We start from the raw sequence: 14,641 nt of genomic DNA on the forward strand, positions 1-14,641 counted from the left end.
GACTGCCTTTGAACTACAACACAGAGTTGAGTAGTTGCAGCAGAGATGTATGGTCTACAAAGCTTTCCTATCTGACCGTCTACAAAAAAAAGTTTACCAATCTCTGGTATAGATGACAGTCTTAAAGGTACATAAATGTGCTGTATAAATGAACTCATTTTTATATAACAAAAAAGCATAAAAATCACTTTCTTCCAGTTCTACTACCCCTTCTTAGGAAAAGGGCTATAAAACTGGCAACATTATGCAAATGTTTCTCCTGGCTAATTTCAACTGTTATTTAAAAGTTTTATGCCTTCCATACTCCAAATAGGAATTTCATACAATCATTTCCCAAGTATGTGTTTCATACAATCATGCTTGGATTTCATCAAGGCTATAATTTCCTAAAACCAACCAGTACCTCAGGGACCAAATACTGTATCTGGGTTTCTAAAGTTACTACAATACATACTGAGTTTCTACTTTTACAATGCTATTCTAAAAAGCTGTGACCTACTGTATAGCACAGGGAACTCTACTCAGTACTCTGTAATGACCTATATGGGAAAAGAATCTAAAAAAGAGTGGATATATGTATATGTATAACTGATTCACTTTGCTGTACAGTAGAAACTAACACAACATTGTAAATCAACTATACTCCAATAAAAATTAATTAAAAAAAGAAAACTATGTGAAAGTCCACTTCAGAATTCTGGTGCATAAAGAGATAGTGGCAACACATAGAGGAGTTCCAAATATCAACCACTGAGTCCCACAAAACAAGACAGGACAAAAGAAAGACGTTCGCTTTGTTAAGATGTAGTCTCCAGCGTTCTCTACACAGAGAAGCACCAGCCGCAAGTCCATGGAAGTCAAACTTAAAAAAACAAATCATTCAATTAGCAAAAGGCCCACAAGTTAGAGTGGTCCAACTAAGGAGGTTCCAAGAAACAAAGTGTACCAACAGACACTTTAGATTATTAGTTTATATTTTCCTTTGCTTAATTTCACCCTTGGTTTATTCTCCCCACCCCAAAATCCCACCATAAAAGATCGCCTTCCCCCAACAAGTTTATACTCTTGAGATATTTATACAGTTGTGTATTCCTGCTACCTTGGTTCAGCCAAGTTATGCAATTTTCATTTCTATCCATTCCTCATCTGTCAGCCCCTCCAGTCTCTTAATCATTCCTGTGGGTCTTCTGTGAACTCTCTCCAGCTGGTCCCCAGCGATCTGGTAATGAGGTGCCTCCAACTGACTGCAGCCTTCCAGGAACAGCCTCGTTAGTCAGAACAAGATGAGCTCACCCTCCTCGGTTCCGTGACATAATACTCCTGACTATACTATCCCCCAAAACAGAAAGGTAGAAAGCTGCTGTATTAGACTATAACCCCATTCCATGCTCCCCAGATGTGGGCATTGGGGCATGCCAGAATGTGCTAGAAGACAGAGGATAAATGGACACGTTCCCACTGCGTCTAGTTATTAGAGGATGAGGTAGTGGGGAGAAAAAATATTTTCATGTTAAAACAAACTCATAGATAATAAAATAGAATGAAAAATATGCAAGAATTTCTAAAGATAAAACATGGGTATGTTCAAAACGTTCATATATATTTTGTAGTTGAGGCAGAAAGGCTCCTTGGGGCTCTGTTCCCAGCCCCCAAAGGGTTACATGCCCCTGATCCTCTACCATTAGAGGTACCTGAGCCGAAAATTTGGAAAAGCATTGCAACCCCCCCTCAACTGCTGATATACTACCCCATTACCACCCATTTCATATACTCACACTTTATTTTTTCTGCTATGTTTCTCCATCCCTAGGTATCTGTATTTTCTCTTAGCTTAAAATTATTTGCTGGGCTTCCCTGGTGGCGCAGTGGTTGAGAGTCTGCCTGCCGGTGCAGGGGGCACGGGTTCGAGCCCTGGTCTGGGAAGATCCCACATGCTGCGGAGCAACCAGGCCCGTGAGCCACAACTACTGAGCCTGCGCGTCTGGAGCCTGTGCTCCACAACAAGAGAGGCCGCGATAGTGAGAGGCCCGGGCACCTCAATGAAGAGTGGCCCCCGCTCGCCGCAACTGAAGAAAGCCCTCACACAGAAACGAAGACCCAACACAGCCAATCAATCAGTCAATCAATCAATCAATAGAAATGTTGTAGAATTATTAAAAAAAAAAAAAAAAAAAACCTCGGGGGTTAGTTCTGTGAAACACTGCATAAAATTATAAAAAAAAATTATTTGCTAAAACTTTGTGTTTTAGCAAATTCACTATAATTCACCACCAACATCTTTAGGTTCTTCTGTATCATTCATTCTTCATTCATTTCATATTTGTTGAGCATCTGTGGCATGCCAGACTGTGTGCTAAAAGCTAAGGTCACAGGAATAAATAAGACGGGGTCTTTTCTTAACCTCCACAAACCCTGTCCAATGTGAGAGCTGGACAATACAACGTAGCAAGTACCACAAAAGAGAAAAAACAATATGTGGAGGACAAAGGAAGGAGAGAAGTAACTTTGCCTGAGTGGGGAAGTCTTCACATGAGTGGCAAAGGGTCTATTACTTAAGAATGAGTAAGCATGTGCCAGGCAGAAAGAAAAAAAAAAAGTACCACAATCCCAGGTAGAAGCAGCAGCATAAGTAAAAGTACTGAGTGGAGAGAGAGTGATAAAAAGTTAAGCATTACAAAAGCAAAGTGTTTAGAAAACCACCTGGGCCAAACCAGGGTGACTGATTCTAAGTACAGTACAGTGCAGTGGTCAAGAGCATGAATCTCACAACTAAGCAATCCTGGACAAGCTACTTAGCTTATCTTCAGTTCCCTCAGATATAAAATGGAGATGCACTGAGAAAAGAAAGGAATTCAGCTGCGCTTGGGGAGAAAGACTTGGAATATAAGGGAAGGGAGGACCAGCTGAGACTGGCAACTAGACCCAGGTGACTTGGGACCACACGAGAGCCCTGGGGGATACGGCTTTATGTGCAAACCAAGCTGTGGGGTTGCCAGGTTATGATGGTGGTTTGTGCCCAAGCAGCTCAACCCAAATAAATGAGGAAGATGGCACAGAGTGTACCTGAGGGAACTTGGTTCAGCCAAGTTATACAGTTTTCATTTATATTCGTTCCTCATCAGGAAAGATGAGAGATCCAGAGAAATCTCATTTGGAAACAACCACAGCAACAATCCAAAATACTAAGCTTTCTGGATTTCTTTTTCAAGTATAATGATAAAAAGAAGAATCCACCTGCATTGAGAACTTACTATGTGCCAGCACTGTTTGAAGTGTTTCATATATTATCTCATTTAACTCTCACAGCAACCATATAAGGTAACCATATTATTATGCATATTTTAGAAATGAGGAAACAGAGGTACAGAGAGCTAAAATAACTTGTCTGTAGTCACTAAGCTGACAACTGAAGGAACCAGGCAGTGTGATTCCAGAGCCTACCCTCTTACCCAGGAATACTGATGCATCAAGAAGAACCTCCAAAAAGGGGGGGGGGAAGACATTCTTGGGATAAGAAGAATGAGAGCTCAGAAATATTTAATTTGTAATTTTAAAGGAATATGACTTCATTTTATTAGACTCTAAGCAACAACGACAACAAAACCACAGGAGATGTTTTTTAACTAAGGGAGTAAGAGGATCACACATTTAAAAAGAAGTAACTCTGGGGGCAAGTTGAAAGAGACTCTGAAGAGAAAGACAGATCAATGGCTGAGAGACAAGAGGATACTGGTCCAAGGGAGCTACTAGGCACTGGCTGTGATGTAGAGAGGGAGAGACTAGCATATGCTTTATTTCTGTTAGAAGCAACAGATTGGTGATCTGCAAGGCTGAAAAGATCAAGGAGAGCAAGAAGCCAAGGACAGATCAGGATTTTCTATGCTCGGGAGCCTGGATGAATAACGGTAGAGAATTAAGGAGGCAGAGCAAGTATGTAAGGAAAGTAATGAGTGCAGAGCTGAATATGTTAAGTTTAAAGTGTCTATAGGATATCCAGGTGAGTATATCCACAAGACGAGTGGAAATCAGCCTCTGAAGCTACAGATACCAGGATCCTGAGGGCAGTTAAAAGACATGGGGAATGGGAAAAGACTGCCAGAGAAAGCAGGCAGACCAAGAAAAAGACTAATCATAGAACCCTGAGGGGATCAACTTTAAATATACCCTGCCCTTGCCCCCCAAAAAGAGCTAGCAAATCAAAATGAGAAGAAACTCAGAGGAGAAAAATTGTATTGGGTTGTCCAAAAGGTTCATTTGTTTTTTTCTGTAAGATGGCTCTAGTAGCACTTAGCTGTCTTTAACTTCATTCGAAACAATTTGGTTAGATTGTATGTGACAGCTGTCATATCAGTGTGCATTTAAAAAGAGACTTATCAAAATTGGTGAATTTTTGTGTAGCCATTTTAACATTGAAGAGGGAAGAAAAAAAGCAACATTTTCGGCATATTACTCTTTATTATTTCAAGAAAGATAAAAATGCAACTGAAATGCACAAAAAGATTTGTGCAGTGTATGGAGAAGGTGCTGTGACTAATCAAATGTGTCAAAAGTAGTTTGCAGGGCTTCCCTGGTGGCGCAGTGGTTGAGAGTCCGCCTGCCGATGCAGGGGACACGGGTTCATGCTCCGGTCCGGGAAGATCCCACATGCCGTGGAGCGGCTGGGCCGTGAGCCATGGCCGCTGAGCCTGTGCGTCCGGAGCCTGTGCTCCGCAACGGGAGAGGCCACAACAGTGAGAGGTCCGCGTACCGCAAAAAAAAAAAAAAAAAAGTAGTTTGCAAAGTTTCGGGCTGGAGATTTATTGCTGGATAATGCTCCACGGTCAGGTAGACCAACTGAAGTCGATAGCAATCAAATTGAAACAATAATTGAGAACAATCAATGTTATATCACGCAGGAGATAACCGACATACTCAAAATATCCAAATCAAGAACTGAAAATCATTTGCACCAATTTGGTTATGTGAATCACTTTGATGTTTGGGTTCCACGTAAGTTACGAGAAAAAAAAGCTTCTTGATCATATTTCTGCATGCAATTCTCTACTGAAACGTAACGAAAACGTTCCGTTTTTAAAACGAATTGTGATAGGCAATGAAAAGTGGATACTGTACAACAAAGTGGAATGGAAGAGATGGTGGGGCAAGCGAAATGAACCACCACCAACCACACGAAAGGCCAATTCATCCAAAGAAAGTGATGTTGCGTACATGGTGGGACTAGAAGGAAGTCCTCTATTATAAGCTTCTTCCGGAAAACCAAATGATTAATTCCAACAAGTACTGCTCCCAACTAGACCAACTGAAAGCAGCACTCGACAAAAAGCATACAGAATTAGTCAACAGGAAATGCATAATTTTTCATCAGGATAACGCAAGACCGCATGTCTCTTTGATGACCAGGCAAAAGCTGTTAGAGCTTGGCTGGGAAGTTCTGATTCATCCGCTGTATTCACCAGACATTGCACCTTCAGATTTCCATTTATTTCAGTCTTTACAAAATTCTCTTAATGGAAAAAATTTCAATTCCCTGAAAGACTGTAAAAGGCACCTGGAACAGTTCTTTGCTCAAAAAAGATAAAAAGTTTTGGGAAGATGGAATTATGAAATGGCCTGAAAAATGGCAGAAGGTAGTGGAACAAAAGGGTGAAAATGTTGTTCAATAAAGTTTGTGGTGAAAATGAAAACTGTGTCTTTTATTTTTACTTAAAAAACCGAAGGTACTCTTTGGTCCACCCAATAAAAGTAATTTATTGGAGGCAAAACGAAGTGACTATTTCTAGAAATTGATGGTCAACTGTATTAGACCGAGTAAAGATTTAGGCCAGAGGGGGAATTCAAAATCAGCCCTCAAGTTTTTTTTCCTTAGTTATTTGGAACTCTCATTCTCTGATCTAGCAACTTCTTCAAATAAAATTTGTATTTTATTTCCATCTATTTTCATTAATAATATTAACCTCAACTTGACCCAACACTGATAACTAGTAAGCTCTTTGCAACTTAGTTCAGTGATATTATTATTTCAAAATTATTTTAATGCCTATACCAAATTCAGATCCAAACTAATTTAAATCCATTCTCTAATCCTATATAAATCACTGGTTAAAAAAAAATCTCGTCAAATCTCTTGTCAAAATCAGTTTCACTGAAGTATAATTTATATCTAGTAAGTCACCAATTTAGAGCATACAATTAAGAGTTTTGACAACTGTATAAGGTTATGATATAAAATGCAATCATGATACAGAACATTTCATCATCCCCAAAAGTTCCCTCATGATCCTTTGCAGTCAGCCCCCTCCTCCACCCTCCTGCACAACCACTGATGTACTTTCTTTTGCTATATTTTTGCCTTTTACAGAATGCCATAGAAATGACATCACATAGAAAATGTAGTCTTTTGTGTGTGACGTAACACTTTTGAGCTCCATACATGCCATTACTTGTATCAGTTGTTCATTCCCCTTTACTGCTGGTAGTAGTCGTCCATTATGTGGACGTACAACAATTTGTTTATCCATTCACCAGTACAGGACATTCTGTCCAGGCTGGGGCTATTATGGGTACACATTCAAGTACAATTGTAATGGGGACACACGTTTTCATTTCTCTTGGGTAAACAGCTAAGAGTGGGATTGCTAGGTCATGTGGTTAGTATATATTTAATCTACAAGAAACTGCCAAACTGTTTTCCAAAGTGGCTGTACCACCTTGCACTTCCACCAGCAATGTATGAGAGGTCCAGTTACTATACCCACTTATGCTTGGGATTATCAATCTTTTAAATTTTACCCATTCTAATAGGTGTGAAGTGGTATCTCACTGTGGTTTTAATTTCCCTAAGGACTAACAATATTGAATATCTTTTCATGGGCCTGTTGGCTATTTATAAAGCTTCTTTGGTATCCAAATCTTCTGCCATTTTAAAAAACTGAGCTGTCTTCTTACTACTGAGTTGTAAGAGTTCTTTATAAATTCTGAATACAAGTCCTTTATTAGATATACATTCGGCAAATATTTTCTGTGGCTTGCCTTTTCATTTTCTTAACAGTTGTTTAAAGAGTAAAAGTTTCTAATTTTCCTAACTGGATGAAATCCAACTTATTAATCTTTTTCTTCCTTTTATAGTTTGTGCTTTTTCGTGTCTTATTTCTTTAAAAAAATCTTTGCCTAACAACGTCACAAAGATATTCTTCTATAAGTTTTACCTAAAAGTTTTGCATAAGAAAATCTCTCGTCAAAGTCTTCTTTAAATTTTTATTTATTTATTTGTTTATTTATTTATTTATGGCTGCGTTGGGTCTTTGTTGCTGCACGCAGGTTTTCTCTCGCTGGGGCAAGCGGGGGCTACTCTTTGTTGCGGAGCACAGGCTCTAGGCACACGGGCTTCTGTAGTTGTGGCACAGGGGCTCTAGAGTGCAGGCTCAGTAGTTGTGGCACACGGGCTTAGCTGCTCTGCAACACGAGGGATCTTCCCGGACCAGGGCTCGAGCCCGTGTCCCCTGGATTGGCGGGCGGATTCTTAAGCACTGTGCCACCAGGGAAATCCACTGTCAAAGTTTTTCGCAAGATTTTTAAAGAAACACCTGCATTCCATTTATCTCATAATTAGTCACACAGTTTTATTAACCCTTTGTTTCTTTCAAAATCAACTTCCCACATTAACAACCACTATTTAAGTTATAGTCTATTTCAGAATTGGTAAGATTTTTATCTTTTAACAGATGTTCCACTTCTTCAATCCAATAAACGGCATTTCTAAATGTAGGCAAGATCTTAGTCCCTCAGTTCTCCTCAAATGACATAAAATTTCTGGACCCCTGATGCTTGTTTTTAAAAGTAATTCTACATTTCTTAATTCAACGTGGATTCCATTACATCAGTCTTTGTAAAATAATCCAGAGTTCTTCAGACTCAAAATTAAATGAATAGTATATATAAAACTATTCTATGCCCCCTGGAATAGAGAATAGTTCAAAGAAAGTAGGAGAAAGGTATATAAAGCTAATGTTAGTAAAACAGGGAGAAATGAAACAAGAAATTATCATTGCTCATTTTGTAACTTCATGGGATGTCTGGAGAAAAACAAAATAGAAAACTGGCTCTATGTCCCTGTCACAGTCTTTACTCTAAATCAAGAAAATAGCAGCTTTATTTACAACTCCCTCCTACCCTGATGTTTTTTCTATTTACCAAACTGACTCTACTGTGCCCGATCCACAGATTTAGAACAGGCCCCTGTGTTCCCATACCATGGCAGCTTTTATGCTTAGGTGACCCTGGGCCACTGAATCTTGGCTGTAACGGGAAAAATTTTAAACTAATTCTCTGAATCTGACAAGCCGTCTCCCTCAATAAGTCTAGGAAGTTTTTATTTCATTAACTGTGCATGAAGTAGTAGGCAAACAGCCAGATCTACAGCCCAGTGGGGTGAAACTGGAATTGTCACACATATACTCAAAAGCTAACACAATTTCTAACTCTACTACCATCTATTACTTTCAGTTCTACTCTTATTTTTTAAGGAAAATAAATTATTTATATAATCAGAAGAAAGAGCAACCTTAAATGAATACTTTATAGTTCCTTGTTTAAGATTCTGGGAAGAAAAACTCAACTAGCCACAGAAATGACAACTTAAGATGGCTCAGTTTGAAGGAGAAACTCAACACTTATGGTATTCAAAACAAAACTTCTGTTGACCTAATAATCAATGTTACCAAACAAGGGTTTATTAATTTCTTCAAATGTGTATTAAGAACCTATTACAGGGCTTCCCTGGTGGTGCAGTGGTTGAGAGTCTGCCTGCCAATGCAGGGGATACGGGTTCGAGCCCTGGTGTGGGAAGATCCCACATGCCACGGAGCAACTAAGCCCGTGCACCACAACTACTGACTGAGCCTGCACTCTAGAGCCCGTGAGCCACAACCACTGAAGCCCATGCGCCTAGAGCCCGTGCTCTGCAACAAGAGAAGCCACAGCAATGAGAAGCCCATGCACCGCAAGAAGAGTAGCCCCCGCTCACCGCGACTAGAGAAAGCCTGCACACAGCAACGAAGACCCAACACAGCCAAAACTAAATAAATTTTTTAAAAAAAGAACCTATTACATGCCAAGCAATATGTTGGATGCTTAGGATTCCAAAATAAGATAGTCCCTGACCCCTTAGAAACAAACTAGTAAAGAAGACAGACAAGTAAATAATTGGTGATAGTTCCATATAGTAAAATCTATGAGGTGAACACACAGTGTTAGTGGAGGCTGGGAAGGGACCCTCAATCAGGATCAGCTCTTAAGCTTCTCAGGAAACTTCACACCACTCTCCTGGGAGCAAAGCCAACTCTCCCACTGAATTAACAGTGCTCTGGGAATCAAAGGCTACAAAACACTACCTATGTGGTATTGTTTATTCTCATGGTCAATGACTTTCTCTCCTCAGCACTGGTCAGAGGGGATTATTGGACCACATACATGGCACAGAAAAAGCTCACTGGAAACCCTAATTTATCAAAATTACACATGATCTAAATGCAGTGTGGTATCCTGGAACAGAAAAAGGATATTAGTGGAAAATTTTATGAAATCTAAATAAAGTCTGTAGTCCAATGTCATACCAATGTTAATTTCTTAGATGTGACAAAATGTACTGCGATTATGTAAGACATTAACATCAGGGAGAGATCTGAGTGAAAGGTATACAGGAACTTGCTGTACTATTTTGCACCTTTTCTATGAACTTAAAATTATTCCAATGTAAAATTTGGTTTTAAAAAAAGTACATAAGGTTCCCCACTTTACATTCTCACTCCCCCTTAGGATTCTGATCATGCCTCCCAAGTCACTGCCCCAGTTTAGGTAATGCTTGGTTAAAACGTTTTTTCAAAACCTTTTTGATCCTTTTCTATGGATATAAACCATTTATGCAGCCCAGCTGGGTTTCCTTCTTCACCAAGATATGAAAAACTAGATCACACTTGGGAAGTTTTACATGTTTTCCTAACAGTTTCACTACATACACCAAGGGGTATCCTTGGAGTTAAACTTCCCCAAGTGGATAAGACAGGGGTTTAAAATAACCTGGGCTGGATCTATGGATAAAAACAAAGGGACACAACAGAAAATGTATTTTGTATATTCTTAGATTATCTTTACCTGATCTCTGATCAAAAAGAATAATGAATAGAAAATAAAATGAAAGCACAGGAAGGACTTTTCCAGAAGCCTACAGCAAACTTAATCTCTCACGTCATTGACCAAGGTTGAATTACATTTTCTTTCCTAAATTAGAGACCGGTAGAGACGGATGGAATTATTCTTAGCCAACCAGCCCCATCCTTTGGCGTGAAGATGTGGTTGGCTTTCCCTGAAGCACGTGACTGCAAGGGAGGAAAGTGAATACATGCAAAAAAATCTGTTAGGAGGAAGGAGGAAATGGATGCTAGGGGTAGGGAGGTGGGGAGATTAACCAAAAGAATCCTCTGCACTTTTATATCCACAATATGCTAGCATTTAAGGAACTTTAAAATGTAAAAGCAACTTTTACTATGTAATTACTTTTACTAGCACTTGTGTTTTCTCTTGCTTTGTCAAAGTTCTTGGGGTGGACATGGGAGCTTATACAAGTGCCAAAAAAAGACAGAGAATTAAGTATGGCTAGTAGGTTTCTATGAGTAGTGGGCTGAGTGTCTGTTGGGTGGGTTATGTGGGGTACCAAATTCATGTTCCTTGTATGGTTCTAGTGGAATCAGATGCCCTTGCAGACATCAGAAGCATAAAGACAGGTCATCTACTTAAGCCAATCCCAATTTTTCAAAACAGAAATGTATTTTAAATGCTTTTTAAAGTGTTTTATTTCATTTTGTCTTTAAGGGTAGTTCAAAAGGAACTAGCATTTGTTAAAGGATAAAAATAGATGGATATGCCTTGGGAAGAGAAAGTAGAAACTACACAGGGATATTGTATAAGATCTTAGAGTACCTAAGCAGGAAAGGATCTCAAAATCATTACTAAGCCATTCAATCTTTTAATAAAGTTTATTGTGGGACTTCCCTGGTGGTCCAGTGGCTAAGACTCAATGCTCCCAATGTGGGCACCCGGGTTAGATCCCTGGTCAGGGAACTAGATCCCACATGCCGCAACTGAGTTCGCATGCCACAATCAAAAGATCTGTGTGCCGCAACTAAAGACCCAGCACAGCCAAATAAATAAATAAACAAACAAATAAATAATTTTAAATTTTTTATTGTGTTAGTATTTTTAAAAATACAATGAACAGGACTTCCCTGGTGGCACAAGGTAACAAAAATTCATATTAAAATCATATGGTACTGTTTCCAATTCAGGCTAAATGACAAGACATATAGCTACCATAACTGTTTGGTTTCTAATATCTAAATGATACTCACCTCTTTCTATTAAACCACAATTTGTAGTACAGGCTTCAAGAGTCCCTTCAGGAAAATGTCATGGTGACATAACACCATATCAAGTCTCAGGCATGCTCACACATACCCACACACTGCAATAAGGTTAAACAACCTCAAAACTTTGGAAACTGCTATACAAAAGAATATTAGTAAAGGCTAAGCATTCATAAACCCTTCAAAAGGCAAAGAAACCAAAGAAAGATAACTAAAATCTACACCTAAGCTATTTAATGACGAAAGTCACTTAAAAGGTAAATTGATTTACTAGAATCCATTAAGGTCATAAAATTTGATCTGTTATATGGTATGTTACAGTGTTAAATAAATATTACACAACACTACTCTGACCTGAACCACTACCAGAAAGATGAACAAGTAGAATAATTCCTCTAAAATATTTCAATTTGCATACCTATTCAACCACCTACCATAATTTATCTGTTCACAAGTCTTTCTCCAATACAGGCCTGAACTTTTTAAGAGCAGCCAGCACATTGCCTGGAGCAGAATGGGCCCCCAATAAATGCCTTCTGAATGAATGAACATGCAGCGGTAATGTATTTCTGAGGTATCCTTACGAACCAATTCAATATCGATACCTTAGGAGTAGGGAATGCTATACACATATCATGCTACCATGTTTAGAGGCAGTCAAGCTAACTGAAAAATAACTAACAGCAACTAACGTTTGTTGGGTGAAAAACTCGTATCACATGAGACAGTGTAAAAACTGTAACTTGAAAAGGAAGAAAATACCTGTGAATTTTTTTTTCTCTTAATGGCCACAAAAGTGAATCTACCTCTAACTTTCTAACATTGAAATACAAGATGTTGGAGTCTTTCATCATCCAAAATTTTATACAGAAATTTGTTAACAACTTAACATTAGTAAGTTAGACCAATTAGTGAATGGAATGAAGTCCAAGCCCAATTATGTGTTCAAACTGCGGGTCGACTGCCTTGAACAATTCTTTCTCTTCAAGACTGCACAAAAGTACAAAACAATCTCTTGACTGCTGAGAAGGACTAAAATTATATATTTTTCTCACAAGTATGTAATCAAAAGCAATTACTTTCTGCTCCCACCCAACACAAAACACCATCTCCCCCTCCCATCACCATCAAAATATGCTATAGAATATCCGAGTACTTTAATCTTAGACCATAAGAATCTCAGATTGCAACAAAATTACAATGCAACAAAACATATTTTTCTAAGTATGGTCTCATCCCCCATGGTGTTCCTACATTAATTTGGCTCCCTATCAAGTTTTAACAATCAAGGAAATCAGAAAAGTCTCAGAATAGATACTACAAACTGCTTTTTAAAAAATGTATTATTGTTCATGGATTCCAAAATTCAGGGTACACATTACCAAGAGAGTGTTTTTCTGTCAATGTCTAATTTAAATGCAAATGACTAATTATATGCAATTTTCCCTCTGAACCTATATATAACACTAATCAGTTTCCAAATGTTTAAAATAAACACACCAATCATGTTTACTTAAGAAGCTTATTGCCTAATCACCAGGAGGTTCTAATGCATCGAAAAAGTGGTGGCTATCATATCACCATGACAGCTTGGCTGTTCCCGAAAGATTAGGAACTTCTAGTAACCACAAATGGGGTAAAGCAAGAGGTACATACAGTATCTGTAGATGCTTCCATAATAAAATTATTTCCATATCAAAAATTCAGAGCCTACAAAGTCAGATATGTGCCCTACAAAGCTATCTAAATGCACGCGTGCCTAAAAGGGAAAGCAGAAGTAGGAAGAAAACTGTTTACTCAAATCAACACAAGAAATCACCCTGCAATTGAGCTTTTCAAGAACTGAAAACGTAATAAAGTCTTTGAGGTTATCAACACATTCAAGTTCCAAATTGAGCAACTATATTAAAATACACAATTGGCATACTCTGACAGAAGACACACAACAATAACAGAAAACACTTTAATAGGGTTTAGTCGTACTAGGAACTTCATACTTCAACTAATTTAGTCTTGATTACATCCCTGTAAGACAGATACTATTCATTTTACAGGTAAAGAATCTGAAGCATAGATAAAATCACCCAATTACATACAACTAGTAAGAGGCAGAACAGGGATTTTTAATTCCATCAGTCAGGCTCCAAATTTCATGTTAATATACTATATTTCATAGTCAGGCTTATGATGCAATGGTCAGCTTTTTTTTTTTTAACCTCATAACCTTCTTGGATTTCAAACACTAGGACAGCTTTGTGCAATAAGTTAAGTACAGACTTTGGAATCAAACAGACCCAAACAAACCCCTGAACAAAGTCTGAGCCTCAGCTTCCCCATATGTAAAAAGAGGGTACTGAAGTTATTGTGAAGGTCAAAGAAGGTAATATAATTAAAGTGCCAAATACAGTATGTAAGATGGGGTTCTTAACTTTAAGCGCAGACACCTAGAGGGTTCACGGATGGGCTTCAGAGTCCACGAGTCTCATAATTGTATGACAAATGTTGTGTGTGTACCCATTTGTTAAAGAATAGTCCATGGATCTCCGAAAGGTTAAGAACCACCAGAGTACCTAGGAGGTACTCAAAAAATGGAAGCTATCTTTCCCTTTTTGTTCTCAAAAACTCTACCTTTTCCATTAGAGATGACACACTAAGCCTTCACAATACATGTTAATTATTTCCCAACATTTTCCTGGCTTGGTAACTAGTAACATATGCAAGCTTATGCCTCAATTTTCTAGAGACAATCTAAAGAAGGCCCTCAAACGCGGCTCCATCCCTCGCTTCACCGAGATGAAAACACGGTAATCACTCGGGGGAGAATCATGAGGATCGTCCACCTGGCTACACCAGGCACAATGCCGGCTGGGAGAACCAAGTAGGAACCAGAGCCTCCGAGTAGCACGATAAAGACCTGATGCCCCAGCGCTGAAGGATGAGGAGAATGTGTTTCCCCAAGCTACTGGGCAACCCAGAATTTCGTCCCCCCTACCCTTGTGCTACCTCTCTCTGGAACTCTAGTGCAGGCAGGTCCTCTGGGCTCTGCCCCGTGCTGGAGAGACGCAAGAGAGAAACATTACCCGAGCAGGGGATGCAGCACGGCGAAGTCCCAGCTCTGCTACCCTGGGAGGCGGCTGCAGCACCAGCAGAAAACCGTCCCTCGACCCTCCCCAAAAGAACCCAGTACAGAACCCGGCCGGGGACGGGAACCGGCTTGGGGCTTT

The 14,641-nt window shown here is 39.2% G+C and overlaps 1 protein-coding gene across 4 annotated transcripts in view; it reads right to left on the reverse strand.

Moving 5' to 3' along the window:
- Positions 1-14,634, reverse strand: part of AREL1 (apoptosis resistant E3 ubiquitin protein ligase 1) — a 42,626-nt gene extending 27,992 nt beyond the window's left edge. For 2 of the 4 annotated variants that reach the window (XM_082618947.1, XM_082618945.1), the window contains exon 1: positions 14,498-14,633. The gene's annotated coding sequence lies outside the window, so the exon portion shown is untranslated. The other 2 variants (XM_082618948.1, XM_082618946.1) reach the window with 2 other exon arrangements.
- Between the last annotated feature and the right edge of the window lie 7 nt (positions 14,635-14,641).

This window comes from Mesoplodon mirus, assembly GCF_964341445.2.
Source record: "Mesoplodon mirus genome assembly, chromosome: 4".
Classification (NCBI taxonomy): Eukaryota; Metazoa; Chordata; class Mammalia; order Artiodactyla; family Ziphiidae; genus Mesoplodon; species Mesoplodon mirus.